The 14,653-nt window shown below is 49.3% G+C and overlaps 1 long non-coding RNA gene across 1 annotated transcript in view; it reads left to right on the top strand.

Moving 5' to 3' along the window:
* LOC132384659 (uncharacterized) overlaps nucleotides 1-13,663 on the top strand; it is a 50,784-nt gene extending 37,121 nt beyond the window's left edge. The window contains exon 3 of the long non-coding RNA XR_009508974.1: nucleotides 13,477-13,663. This is a non-coding gene — a long non-coding RNA (uncharacterized LOC132384659). The remainder of the gene's footprint in view (nucleotides 1-13,476) is intronic.
* Nucleotides 13,664-14,653: the final 990 nt, after the last annotated feature.

Here is a 14,653-nt window from a genome sequence, read left to right as displayed (position 1 = left end):
GTCATAATTTTAGCGCTGCGTGTAGCACACCGCTACAATTGGTGACCCCGACGGTCCAAACGATTTTTGGACCAGAAATGACCGACGCCGCCTCTGTTCATGCAGTTTCGTTGAAACTGCCAGGTTTCTGGACACAGCGCCCGGACCTATGGTTCCAGCAAGCCGAAGCCCAATTCCACGTTCGCCAGATCACCTCAGAAGACACCCGCTACTACTACGTGGTGAGCTCCCTCGACCAGGACACAACGGCCCAGGTCGCGGAGTTCGTACAGTCGCCCCCGGCAGACGGCAAGTACATGGAATTCAAAGCCCTGCTCCTCAGGACTTTCGGACTCTCACGGCGCGAGCGGGCTGCCCGTTTACTGCACCTGGATGGCTTGGGCGACAGACCTCCATCGGCTTTAATGAATGAGATGTTGTCTCTCGCCGACAAACACACACCCTCCCTCATGTTTGAGCAGGCATTCCTGGAGCAGCTGCCCGAGGACATCCGCCTGCTGCTGTCCGACACGGATTTCAGTGACCCCCGGAAGGTGGCAGCCCGGGCGGACTTGCTGTGGAACGCCAAAAAGGTGAGCGGGGCGTCCATCGCACGGATCTCCCAGCCCCGCTCCCGGCAGCAAACCAGTCCAGGCCCGGCCGCAGAGCCCGCCAACCCCCGGCCCAATGAACACTGGTGCTTCTACCACCAGCGGTGGGGTGCAGAAGCCCGCCGTTGTCACCCGCCCTGCGAGTTCCCGGGAAACACCAGGGCCAGCCGCCGCTGATGGCTACGGCGGCTGGCCATCGGGATAGCCTCCTGTATGTGTGGGATAGAAGGTCGGGACGCCGGTTTTTGGTCGATACTGGGGCTGAGATCAGCGTTTTACCTCCGACAAGTTACGACACCCGCAGCAGAGCACCGGGTCCCCCCCTGAGGGCCGTGAATGGCAGCACCGTACGGACCTATGGCATCCGCCAGGTGCAGCTACTGTTCGGCTCCAGCCAGTTCACGTGGGACTTCACACTGGCTGCCGTAGCCCAACCGCTTCTGGGTGCGGATTTTTTGCGGGCTCACAGCCTGCTGGTCGACCTGCCCAGGAAGAGACTGGTACACGCCGAGACCTTTCAGACATTCTCCCTGGGTGCAGCCCAGTTGCCGGCCCCTCACCTCGGCTCCATCACGCTGTCCGACAACGACTTCACCAGGGTCCTGGCGGAGTTCCCATCGGTTCTGGCACCGCAGTTCTCAGCAGCCATGCCCAGGCACGGCGTACAGCACCACATCCCGACCCAGGGACCACCCCTCCATGCCCGTGCTCGGCGGCTTCCCCCGGACAAGCTCCGACTGGTGAAGGAGGAGTTCCAGAGGATGGAGGAATTGGGGATCATCCGGCGGTCCGACAGCCCATGGGCTTCCCCCCTGCACATGGTGCCCAAAGCGACGGGGGGCTGGAGACCGTGCGGCGACTACCGCAGGCTGAACGAGGCTACCACACCGGACCGCTACCCTGTGCCGCATATTCAGGACTTTGCGGCAAACCTGCACGGCGCACGGATCTTCTCCAAGGTAGATCTCGTCCGGGGATACCATCAAATCCCGATGCATCCTGACGACGTCCCCAAAACGGCTCTCATCACCCCATTCGGCCTTTTCGAGTTCCTCCGCATGCCGTTCGGCCTGAAGAATGCCGCACAGACGTTCCAGCGGTTAATGGACGCGGTGGGACGGGACCTGGACTTCGCGTTCATCTATTTGGATGACATCCTCATAGCCAGCGGCAGTCGTCAGGAGCATCTGTCCCACCTCCGTCAACTCTGCGCCCGACTGAGTGAGTACGGTCTTACAATCAACCCTGCCAAATGCCAGTTCGGACTCGATACCATTGACTTCCTGGGCCACAGAATTACTAAAGATGGGGCAACCCCTCTGCCTGCTAAGGTAGATGTGGTCCGCCACTTCCCCCGACCCACCACGATCAAAGGCCTTCAGGAATTCGTAGGTATGGTCAATTTCTACCGCCGCTTCCTCCCTTCAGCTGCCCGGATCATGCGCCCCCTGTTCGCCCTGATGTCGGGTCCGAGCAAGGACATTACCTGGGACGAGGAGTCCGCCGCCGCTTTCGTTCAAACGAAGGAAGCTTTGGCGGACGCCGCAATGCTAGTACATCCCAGAATGGACGCCCCTACCGCCCTCACAGTGGACACATCCAACACGGCAGTCGGTGGGGTGCTGGAGCAACTCATCGCAGGTCGCTGGCAACCCCTGGCGTTTTTCAGCAAACACCTGCGACCACCCGAGCTTAAGTACAGTGTTTTCGACCGGGAACTGTTGGCGCTCTACCTGGCAATCCGGCATTTCAGGTACTTCTTAGAAGGTTGGCCCTTCACCGCGTTCACGGACCACAAACCGCTTACCTTTGCGTTTACGAAAGCATCCGACCCCTGGTCATCCCGCCAGCAACGCCACCTGTCCTACATCTCTGAATACACGACGGATGTCCGGCACGTCTCGGGTAAGGACAATGTCGTGGCGGATGCGCTCTCTCGCCCTACCGTTCATGCCCTTTCCCAAGGGGTAGACTTTGAGGCGCTGGCAGAGGCACAGCAGGCGGATGAGGAGATTCCGAGTTACAGGACTGCAGTCTCCGGTCTGCAGCTCCAGGACCTCCCCGTGGGCCCGGGTGAGAGGACCCTACTCTGTGACGTCGCCACCGGCCAGCCCCGTCCGGTCGTCCCGACAGCATGGCGGCGCCGCGTTTTCGACTCCATTCATAACTTGGCGCATCCCTCCATCCGGACAACTGTCCGGATGGTTTCCAGCAGGTTCGTTTGGCACGGACTCCGCAAACAGGTCAGTGAATGGGCCAAAACGTGCATGCACTGCCAGACGGCCAAGGTGCAGCGGCACACCAAAGCCCCACCGCAGCAGTTCCATCCTGCCCACCGGCGTTTCGACCACATTCATGTGGATATCGTGGGCCCCCTGCCAGTGTCGCGCGGAGCGCGGCACCTCCTGACTATTGTGGACCGGTTCACAAGATGGCCAGCGGCGGTCCCGCTCACCGACACCACCTCCAAATCTTGCGCCCGAGCCCTGATCGCCACCTGGATATCTCGCTTTGGTGTACCAGCCCACATTACCTCCGACAGAGGCGCCCAGTTCACCTCCAGCCTGTGGTCAGCTATGGCCAGCCTTTTGGGGACTCAGCTGCACCACACAACTGCCTACCACCCACAGTCGAACGGGCTAGTGGAGCGTTTCCACCGTCACCTGAAGTCGGCCCTCATGGCCCGCCTGCGAGGAGCCAACTGGGCGGACGAGCTTCCCTGGGTCCTACTCGGCATCTGCACAGCGCCCAAGGACGACCTGCACGCCTCGTCGGCCGAGTTGGTATACGGCGCGCCCCTGGTCGTCCCCGGGGAGTTCCTACCAGCCCCAAGGGGGCAAGAGGAAGAACCCGCAGCAGTCCTGGGCAGACTTCGCGAGAAGCTCGGTAACCTGGCCCCCATACCCACTTCACAGCATGGGCGGCACCCGACCTGCGTACCCAAAGACCTACAGAACTGTAAGTTTGTGTTTGTACGAAGGGGCGGGCATCGGCCACCGCTGCAGCGGCCATACGAGGGGCCGTTTATGGTGCTCCGGAACAACAGGTCCACGTTCGTGCTGGACGTTGGGGGGAAGGAGGAGGTTTTCACGGTGGACCGCCTCAAGCCGGCCCATGTGGACCTGGCGCAACCGGCCGAGTTTCCGGCGCCTTGGCGCAGAGGCCGACCTCCCAAGCAGGTTCTGGCCCAGACTGTGGACATTGGGGGGTGTATCGCCGGTTCTGGGGGGGGGTTATGTGGCGCCCCATTTCCTAGCGTATCCGAACCGACTCACAATTAGAAAGCCTACGGGGGTTTGCGAGCACAGAGCTTTGGAGCCTCTGCGCCATGGGGGGCCGGTTGACAGAGGCTTAAAAGTGAGGCTGAAGTTTTCGAATAAAGTTTTTTCCTTCGACTGCAGTTACCGACTCCGTGTCGTAATTTTAGCGCTGCGTGTAGCACACCGCTACAAGGGAAAAAACTGTTCCTGAATCACTGAGTGTGTGCCTTCAGGCTTCAGTACCTCTTACCTGACGGTAACAAACAGATATGGCGGCACAGTCATGCAGTGGGTAAAGTTGCTACCTCACAGTTTCAGAGACCCACGTTGTGTGTGTGTGTGTGTGTGTGTGTGTGTGTGTGTGTGTGTGTGTGTGAGATTCACAATGTCAAATTCCAAAGAAGCAAAGGGCGTGAAGCGCAAAAGAACTGCTCGTTCATTTAAAGAGGATTGTCTTTTTAAAGCATCATTTAGCAAGCAAACCACCATGTGGATGGTGTGCAAAAACTCCAGCAAGAAAATCCTTCATTAGCCGCTACTGGGCTGCTATGTATGTTTTGTGAGAGTGTAGGTGAACGAGAGTGAAAATGATCAAAACCATAGGAGATCAAAGTCCTTATTGACAGCATTTTGTTGTCTATTAAATGTATAACATTCAGTGCACATATGTTGTCCCTGGGCAAAAAAATTGCACAGCACGAGGTTTTTGTGCACACTGGTCATTACAAATTAGAGGGAACATTGCATGTCTGAGGCATTTGCACATTCTCCCATTGGCTGCGTGAGTTTCCGCCGCTCCCCCCAGCTCCAGGTGTTCCAGTTCCCTCGCACATGCTAAAGATGTGCGAATTGATGCATTAATTAGTCACTGTAAATTGCCCTGAGTGTCTGGGAGAGGGGTAGAATCTGAGGGAAGGGGGGTTTGATGGGAATGTGGGGAGAATAAAATGGGTGGCTGGATGGTCAGCATGGAGTCGATGGGTTGAAGTGCATGGTGACACGCTGTATCTTTCTATGACTTCTTGTACCAATAGTTCAGGGGGTTCATGCAAGAAAAACTTCCTTGTAGTTCAATGGTGCTTTTCACCCAACACTGCTCTAGGTGGAAATAATAATCAGGTTTCCCAAGCTAAGTGATCCAGCCTATCTGAAACCAGCTCTGCTTGGGTTAGGGTAGTTCAGTACTGTGATCAGTGTACATTTGTGAATGTATGGACACCGAGCATATTCACCTTCCACCAACAGCAGAATATATGATATTAATAGATGGCCAGGTTCAAGGCAAAACAACTGTCCAGATTTATTTGTAGGTAAAATAATATACAAAACCAGAAACACACCCTAAATACAGCCATTATTGTTAGATTTACACCACATACGAACTGCGTTAACAGATTTCACACTCGTAACAGTTTCCAAGGATCTTAAAGCCATTTCTGGGAAGACTGGGTCAGGGACTCACCTCCTGAAAACGCAAGGCATAAATTGGGGGAGGAAACGCTCGGGTAAGTGCACCTCCAACAATGGCCAAGGCTCTCGTCACCCCCCCCCCCCATTCCTCAGATTCTGTCACTCACCTTCACACTGGGGGCAACTTACACTATCCAGTTAACCCACCAACCCAGACATCTTTGGGATCTGGGAGGGAACGGGAGAAGCAGGTAGCACTGAAGGTCAAATGAAACTCGGCCCTCCCAGAACTGTTAGCTACTGACTCTACTTTGAGACAAACGTTGGATTTCCCCTCAGTGTTTATCTAGAAACTGTAAACAGATTATCTTATCCTTCATATTATCAACATTTGGGGGACTTTCCTCTGTGCAAATTATCCACCACGGGGTTATGAAAGGACTCCCAAATATGGCTCCAAAGAGCATCAGAAGACTATAACAAGGAGGGAGTTTGGCTCAGTTGTGTCCACTGAGACACAACATATGAGTCACCAGGGAAAGGCGGAAAGTGTACCCAACAGTCCCTCACTCTATGGTCCAGCATTATGTGTGACTATGTCAAGCTCTGACGAGACCCTGGCTATGCAACAAACACTAAATGTCATCATGTGCTGAGGCTCTATCCATCCCTAGTATTGGGAAGGATGGGTCTGACCAGGTTGCTGTGGAATGATCCTTTCAGCTGGACAATGGCAATTCACCTGCACCCTTGTAAATAATGTGTGCAGAAGAAAATATTTGACCATCAGCCCATCAGACAGTAGTCTGTCTGAAGTACAGGGCCTTTGGGAGAAGACTGTGGATCCAGTTGGATGCCCTCCATCCCCTGAGCAGACTATCTCAGTTAGAGGACCTCAACACCAGAATTCGCAAACAAGCACGAAGACCTTGCTTAGCTGGTGGGGAGAAGAACCCTCCCTGTCACATCCTTCACTGACAGCTGGAGCCTCAGAATCACTAAGCTCCAAGTCTCAATATCTCAAGGCCTCAATACTCTCTTGTGCACTGAATCCTTGATTTCCTCACTTCCAGACCCCAGTCAGATCAGACTGGCAACAACATCTCCTCCACAATCACCATCAGCACAAGTGCACCACAAGGCTGTGTGCTTAGCCCCCTGCTCTGCTCGCTTTATATGAATGACCATGAAGACAAGTGTAGCTCCGATACCATACTTAAGTTTGCTGGCGATACCACTGTTGTTGGCTGGATCAAGGATGGTGATGAACTGGCGTATAAGAAGGAGATTGAAAATCTGGCTGAATGGTGCCACAACAACCTCTCACTCAACATCAGCAAAGCCAAAGAGCTGATTGTTCACTACAGAAGGAGGAGACCAGAGGTCCATGAGCCAGTCCTCATCAGTGGATTAGAGGTGGAAAGAGTCAGTAACTTTAAATTTCTCGGTGTTATCATTTCAGAGGATCTGTCCTGGGACCAGAATGTTAAGTGTAATTACAAAAGAGGCAAAGAAGTACCTCCACTTTCTTAGAAGTTTGCAAAGATCTTGATGCACCATCAATAACTCTCGGAGACGTGAGGCAAGATATAGGCTTTTATTTGCTGGAAGAGAGCAGTCAGCAGCAAGAGACCACCATATGACATCCTGGAGACTGAGGGAGGAGCAGTGCCTCCAATTGCCTTTATACAGGGGTGTGTGGGAGGAGCCACAGGAGCAGTCAGCGGGGGGGGGGGGGCGTGTCCAGACAGGTATATGTAGTTCACCACAGATCTGAGATGTCATCCGTTATCAGGGACTCCCACCACCCAGGCCATGCTCTCTTCTTGCTGCTGCCATCAGGATGGAGGTACAGGAGCCTCAGGACCCACAACACCAGGTTCAGGAACAGTTATTACCCCTCAGTCATCAGGTTCTTGAACAAGCGTGGATAATTTCACTCACCCCAGCACTGAACTGATTCTGCAACCTGTGGACTCGCTTTCAAGGACTCTACAACCCATGCTTTCAATATTTATTATTTATTTATTATTATTTTGCTTTTTTTCTCTGTATTTGCACAATTTGTTGTCTTTGCCTGTGTATAGTTTTTCATTGATTCTGTTGTATTTCTTTGTACTTTCTATGAATGCCTGCAAGAAAATGACTCCCAGGGTTGTATGTGGTACTTTGATAATTAATTTTACTTTGAAATTTGAACTTCAAACTTTTCACTGCACGCAGCCCTCAAGGTGACTGGACTGGGATGAGAACCACACCCATCTCCTTCTGGGATGGGTGTTTTATCAGGGAAGGTCAGGAAAGAGATACTGTGGTGCTGTATGTTGTGTAACCCAGGACTCCGTCCGCCTGTTTCCAGAGACACTGAGACAAATACCAGCTGCTGCTGGAAGGTTATGAATCTGGTGAAAGAAGTTCCCTGACCCAAGGCTTCCAGTAGAGTCCACGGCCGAACGCCACAGGCTGGCATCTCTCAACATCCAGGATTATGTGTTGTGGGATACATGGAAGCGTGGTGCAGTCACCGCACAGGGTTGCAGGGTAGGTTCCTCACACCATTGTGCATGAGGGACTGGAACCATGTAAAACCCCCTGGACCTATCACTCATGAAATCTTAGTGAAGCAAAAATGTCACACTGAGACCATATAAAGCTTGTAAGCAAATAAAATAATACTGCTAATCATAACACATGAATATACTGTAATATATATTTGCAAATTAATTTTGGGGGAAAATTGTCTTATTCCTGTTCATTCATTAACATTATCAGCTATCCTCTTTTGCATAAATACTCTCTTCCAGCCAACATAAGAATAAAGCCCAAGATAACATCTCAATGTTTAGCTATTAATGAAGTCTAGACAGCCTCTCCCAGCTGCAGGTGACATCAGTCTCCTGAAGCAATCTATTCTGTCTTGGAATTTTAACTGTTTTCGACTGTCATCGAGAGATACAACACAAAAAACATGCCTTCTGGCTCACTGTGTCTGTGGTGGCCACCACCCATCCATTTAGACTAATACTGCATTAATTGACATTCCCATCAATTACCCCTCGATACTACCACTCACCTACACACTAGGGTAATTTACAGTGACCGATTGACCAACAGACCTTCAGCTCTTTGGGATGTGAGAAACTGGAGCACCCAGGGGAAACTCACATAGTCGCAGGGAGAAATTGCAAACTCCACGCTGACAGCGTTTGAACACAGACCTCTGGTGCTGTGAGGCAGAGGTTCTACCAGTTGAGCCACTGTGACACCCCTATAAACAGTAAGAGCATTTAGGGCATTAACTGTTGGTCTTGTTAATGACAGAACATCATTAAATAAAAACTTTGCATTAATATGGTGCTCTTACCACAGTAGCTATTATCAGGGAAATGATTGAAGAGATTATCTTAAAGGTTGCAGATTAAAGAGACTAAAGAATTTCTCAAATGTTTTAAATCTATATTCTAAACGGTATTTGATAGCCTGTCACAGGACAGCTCTGTGGGCTTCAGATGTTTACCTGGATGAGCTTGAAGTTGTCTGGCAACATTTAGTATATGAAGGAAGTCAAGTTGGGATGCAAAAGTAGTCACTTGAATATAACAGTAATTATTTAGAATGCTTAACCACATCTGTCCCATGATGTATATCTGGAAGTAACAGAATTTATTCTATGTGCATGAAATCACACAGAACAGAAACAGGCCCTTTGGCCCAACTTGTCCATGCTAGCCTAGGTGTCTATCAGAGTTTTCTCCCATTTGCCCATGTTTGGCCCATCTTTTCTATCAATGTATCTGTCTAAAGGCCTCTTAAACATTGTAATTATACTCACCTCTACAATTTCCTCTGGCATCTTGCTCCATACGATCTCCATCCTCAATTTCCTCTCAAGTCTCCTTCAAATCTTTCTCCCTTCAACTTAAATCTATGTCCTCTAGACTGCCCTACCCTAGGAAAGGAACTGTGACCATCCACCTCACCTCTTGTCAGGTCACCACTCAGCTCTTCACTCCATGGAAAATGGTTCCAGTCCATCCAGTCTCTCCTAACTCAAACCCTCCAGTGCTGATGACATTCTTCTGAATCTTTTCAGTTTAATGACGCCCTTCCTGTAGCTAGGTGACTAGAACTGTGCACAACACTCCAAGTGTGGTCTCACTATCTTGCACAAATGTAGAAAGGTGTCCCAATTCCTGTTCACAGAGCCCCGACCAACATGCCAAACACCTTCTTCGCTACCCTGTCTTCCTGTGCATCCATTTCCAATGAGCTGTGTACCTGTACCCCTAGGTCTTTCTGTACTGCAACGCTCTCCAGGGCTCTGCCATGCACTGTGTAAATGTTAAGCGTCAGATTTTCATTTCTTTGAGAGCACCAGTGCAGAATGGAGAATAACTCCTTCTTTTAGTCAACATGGCAGGGCTGCATTTCCTTCTCCTTAGAGAAGCAAAAAGCCTACGATTGCTGTAAACCGGAAATGTTTGACACTCAATAGGTCAGGCAGCATCTGAGGAGAGAGAAATAGGATTAATCAATCCACTTTTTCCAGTTCTTCCTCACCTACTGAGGATTCTGAGCATTTTCTGATTTTTTGTTTCATTTTACTGTGTTACAAAAGAGAAAAAAAAAACAGGGGTAATTGTAATTTTTCCAGATGAGTTTTAAACAGGCAGTCTCAGTGGAAGAACACATCAGGAGAAGTGTATAACTTGCAGGTAATGTTATAAAATTTTTTGAAGTGGTCTCTTCCATTTTCCACTTGATAATTTTTAGTGGAATGCGAGGATTTATCTTGCATTGCAGGTGTGTCTGTGCACTTGTTTTGTACCCAGCATTATCTCAGAAACCTTGAGTGAATCAGTAGTCAGATAGCATTTTTCACTGAAGGTCAAACCTGACACATGGTTCAGTTACTCACTTGCCATTCCTGATAGATTCGAGTGAGATGCAGGTAGAAGAGGGTATTTTTGATCTTCAGAGGCAACATTGACAAATATTCAATATACTGGGGTCAAGAGCTGGATGTGCTTCTCTCTATAGCCCACCTCCCACCTCCCACCTCACTGTCCCTGTGTCTTCTGTCACCTCCCTGAGAGGAGGGGCAAGGGGCAAGGGGTTTCTGTGGTTCTGAGGGGACTGTTGAAGGTAGTGTGGGAACTGCAGACCCACAGCCACCTGTGGCAATGAATTCCACCAATTCACCACTCTTTTTAAAAAATTCCTCCTTATCTCAATTCTAAATGGACATCCCCTATTCTGAGGAGCTGCCCTCTCATCCTAGACTACCCCACCATAAGAAACATCCTCTCCATATCCACTCTATCTAGGCCTTTCAACATTCGATACATTTCAATGAGATTCCCTCCTCATTCTTCCAAATTCCAATGAGTACAGGCCCAGATGCATCAATCGCTCCTCATATAATAAGCCTTTCATTCTCAGAATCCTTCTCATGAACCTCCTCTGAATCCTCTCCAATGTCAGCACATCCTTTCTTAAATAAGGGGCACAAAACTGCTCACAATACTCCACGTAAGGCCTCCCCAGTGTGTTATAAAGCCTCAGCATTACATCCTTGCTTTTCTATTCTAGTCTTCTCGAAATGAATGCTAACATTGCATTTACCTTCCTCATCACTGACTAAATAGAGGAGCTGAGGGAAATGAGTGACTGTTGTATTCTATGTCTGAGCGAGTCCTGGCTGTCTCCCAGCACGCTAGATACAGAGGTGAAACCAGATGGTTTCTTAATTTTCTACATGAACCAAATTGCTGATTCAGAAGCAGCTAAAGGTGGAGGTGTGTGTTTCATGATAAACTCTCGGTAGTGTTCTGATGTGGTGGCTTTAGTCAAACTCGTGCTCCCCTGACCTTGAACACCTAACGGTCAAATGCCATCGGTTCTACTTGCCTGGGGAGTTCTCCTCCATAACCCTGACCGCAGTTTACATACCTCCAGTGGCCAACTATAACCAAGCACATGCAACACTACATGATGCCATCTCTAAACAATTCATCCCTATGCATTCCACATCATAGAAGGGGACTTCAGCCAGACTTGTTGGACGAAATCCTTCCTCAATTACCATCAGCATGTAACCAGCTGCAACAGAGGTCCCAACACACTAGACCACTGTTATACTAAGATAAGGAATGCCTACCATTCCTTGCCCAGACCGCATTTCAGGAAATCTGATCACTTGGTTATCCTTCTACCTGAATACAAGCAGAGGCTGAAGAGCAAAACTCCGGAGATCAGGACAACGAAGGGGTGGTCATGGGAGGCAGAGGAGCAGGTACTGGATTGCTTCGAGTTGGTGGACTGGGCCGTGTTCGAGGACTCATCTGTGGATCTGAATGAATACACCACAGTTGTCATGGGCTTTGTTAAAACAGTTGCGGATGAGTGTGTCCCCACAACATCATTCAGAGGTTTCCCCAACCTAAGCCTTGGATGAACCATGAGATCTGCAGTCTGCTGAGGACCAGGTCAGTGGTCTTCAAGACTGGGGACCAAGAAAGTTACAAGAGCTCCAGGTACAATCTGCAGAAAACATCTCATGGGCAAAGTGGCAATTCCGAACTAAACTTGAATCAACTTCCCACTTATTTTTACTCTATTATATGTCCTCTCTTTTGCTTTTATATCGGCTTTGACTTCCCTTGCCAGCAACTGAATTCACAAGGATTTTACATCTTCTGATCCTATGTCATCTCTTTCTAATGATTTGATTTCACTTTCTTACCAACAGAGCCACACTGTCCTCTCTGCCTATCTACCTGTTCTTTCAATACAATGTGTATCCTTGGATTTTAAGTTCCTGACTATAATCTTCCTTCCACCACAACTCAGTGATGCCCACAACATCATATGTGGCAATCTCTAACTGCGCTGCAAGATCATCTACCTTATTCTGCAAACTGTGCGCATTGAAATATAACATCTTCGGTCCTGTATCCATCACCCTTTTTGATTTTGTCTGCCTTCTACTCTGCAACTCACCCCACTGCCTGCAATTTTGCCCTATCATCTGCCTGTCCTTCCGGACAGTCTCACTACACACTGCCTCTGCTTGTAAACCAACAGCCTTGTCACTCCGGTTCCCATCCCCCTGCCAAATTAGTTTAAACCCTTTCCAACAGCTCTAGCAAACCTGCCTGCAGGGATATTGGTCCCCCTCTGGTTAAGGTGTAACGCGTCCCTTTTGTACGGGTCATACCTTCCCAGAGGAGATCCCAATGATCCAGAAATCTGAAACCCTCGCCCCTGCACAAGTTTCTCAACCACACATTCATCTGCCATTCATCCTATTCTTACCCTCACTGATGCGTGGCACAGGCAGCAATCCAGAGATTGCTACCCTGGCGGTCCTGCTTTTTAGCTTTCTACCCAACTCCCTAAAATCTCTCTTTAGGACCTCCTCACCTTTCCTACCGATGTCATTGGTACCAATATGTACCAAGACTTCTGGCTGCTCACCCTCCCCCTTAAGAATGTCGTAGACTTGTTCCGGACCCTGGCATCTGTGAGGCTACATATCACCCAGGTAAATCTATCGCGTCCACAGAATCTCGTGTCCACTATGGAATCCCCTATCACTACAGCAGAGCTCTTCTTCTCCCTTCCCTTCTGAGCCATACTGTTTCTTTCTATGACTTCTTGTACCAATAGTTCAGGGGGTTCATGCAAGAAAAATGTCCTTGTAGTTCAATGGTGCTTTTCACCCAACACTGCTCTAGGTGGAAATAATAATCAGTTTTCCCAAGCTCCCCCAGTAGCATCGCCCTCAACAGTATCCAAAACTGTATACTTATTATTGAGGGGAATGGCCACAGGTTACTCTGCGCTGGCTGCCCATTTCCCTTCCTTCTCCTGACAGTCACCCAGTTACCAGGGGTGACTGCCTCCCTGTAGCTCCTATCCATCACTTCCTCAGTCTCCTGTTTGAGCCAAAGCTCATCAAGCTGCAGCTCCAGTTCCTTAACACATCCTTTGAGGAGCTGCACCTCAGTGCACCTGGTAGTGATGTAGTTATCTGGGAGGCTGGAGATGTCCCACAGCACTCACACATCTCACACACAGAACAAGAGCCATTCTCACTTCACTAACTATGCCCTAACAGACGGAGCTACAAGGGCTCTAGATGAGCTTCTTCACGCTCAGCTGCAAAAACAGCTTAATTTCTACCTTTAATGTCTATTGTTTTCCTTTTCAAGGTGGATGGGGTTCTGTCAGTGCCTTTGACCCACAGCTGGACTCAAACTGCGGGTCTTTACGAAGGTAGTTCCTACACCTGGAGTTTGCTGACCAGCAGTTTCTCAATATTGGAAGGGTGTGGCCCAGAGGACAAGTGTACCTACGCAGTGCTGAGGCTTTGCGGCCCTGCTGCCACAAAATAACAAATTTCACAATGTATGTCAGTAGTAATAAACGTGATTCTTATTTTGATTTGTCTGAGAGAACTCTGTCAACTAACAGTGATAAATATTCCAACCCTTTTCAAATAATGCATGAAAGCACAGATAAGCTGCCTTTGAACTTGATGTTGACAATGGTGGAGGTGATTTAAAGCTTAGGTCATGGATCGTTTGACTCAGTGTACAGTAAGGCAGAGTCAGCTTGTGAGCATAGGAGGTATGAGTCATTTAAATCAAAGGTACTCTCTATAAAATGCAGGAAGGAGGCACATTTACCCCAGTGAAATGTTGAAACCAGAATGATTCATCTATCATAAAGTGTTGAATGAACTGGCAATCAAGGTCAGACAAATATCTGACCAAAGGAAAGGCTGCAGATGAATGTGGTGGAGATTTGACCATGAGTGTACCAATCCATAGTTCCTTGTTCGGCATTATCAAGTCATATCTCACTTATAAGCAGGTTATATTCCAGTCAGCTGTTATAGACGTTTGGCCCAACACTGCAATGTCAACCTTGCTTGGGGTGTGGATGTTCATGGATCTGTCTCTCTGCCAAACTTTGCATCATGTTAATGTTTGTGCTGAGTCAGGGAAGATGACTGTGTCCCCTTTATCATCAAGGAGTATCAGAGATTAATATTGGTCGAAACTGGGCCTTCACTGACAATCAAGCATGCATTTACATCGACCCTACACAAGTCCCATTTTATTCTCTCCATCAGCTTCCCCCAAGTTCTACCACCCACCTACAAACACCAGAGGCAATTGACAGTGGCCAATTAACCCATGAACCTGCACATTATTGGGATGTTGAAGGAAACCCACACAGTCACAGGGAGAACAAGCAAACTCTATACAGACAGCGTCCGAGGTCAGGATTGAACCTGGGTCTATAGACCTGTGAGACAGCAGCTCTACCCACTGCACCACTGTGTAGCTTTACAACAACAAACTTCTCTCAATGGGCTCCAGG

Source organism: Hypanus sabinus, chromosome X1 (genome assembly GCF_030144855.1).
Source record: "Hypanus sabinus isolate sHypSab1 chromosome X1, sHypSab1.hap1, whole genome shotgun sequence".
Lineage (NCBI taxonomy): Eukaryota > Metazoa > Chordata > Chondrichthyes > Myliobatiformes > Dasyatidae > Hypanus > Hypanus sabinus.
Note: the sequence above shows the minus strand (reverse complement) of the source record. Positions and strands in the feature narration are given on the sequence as shown.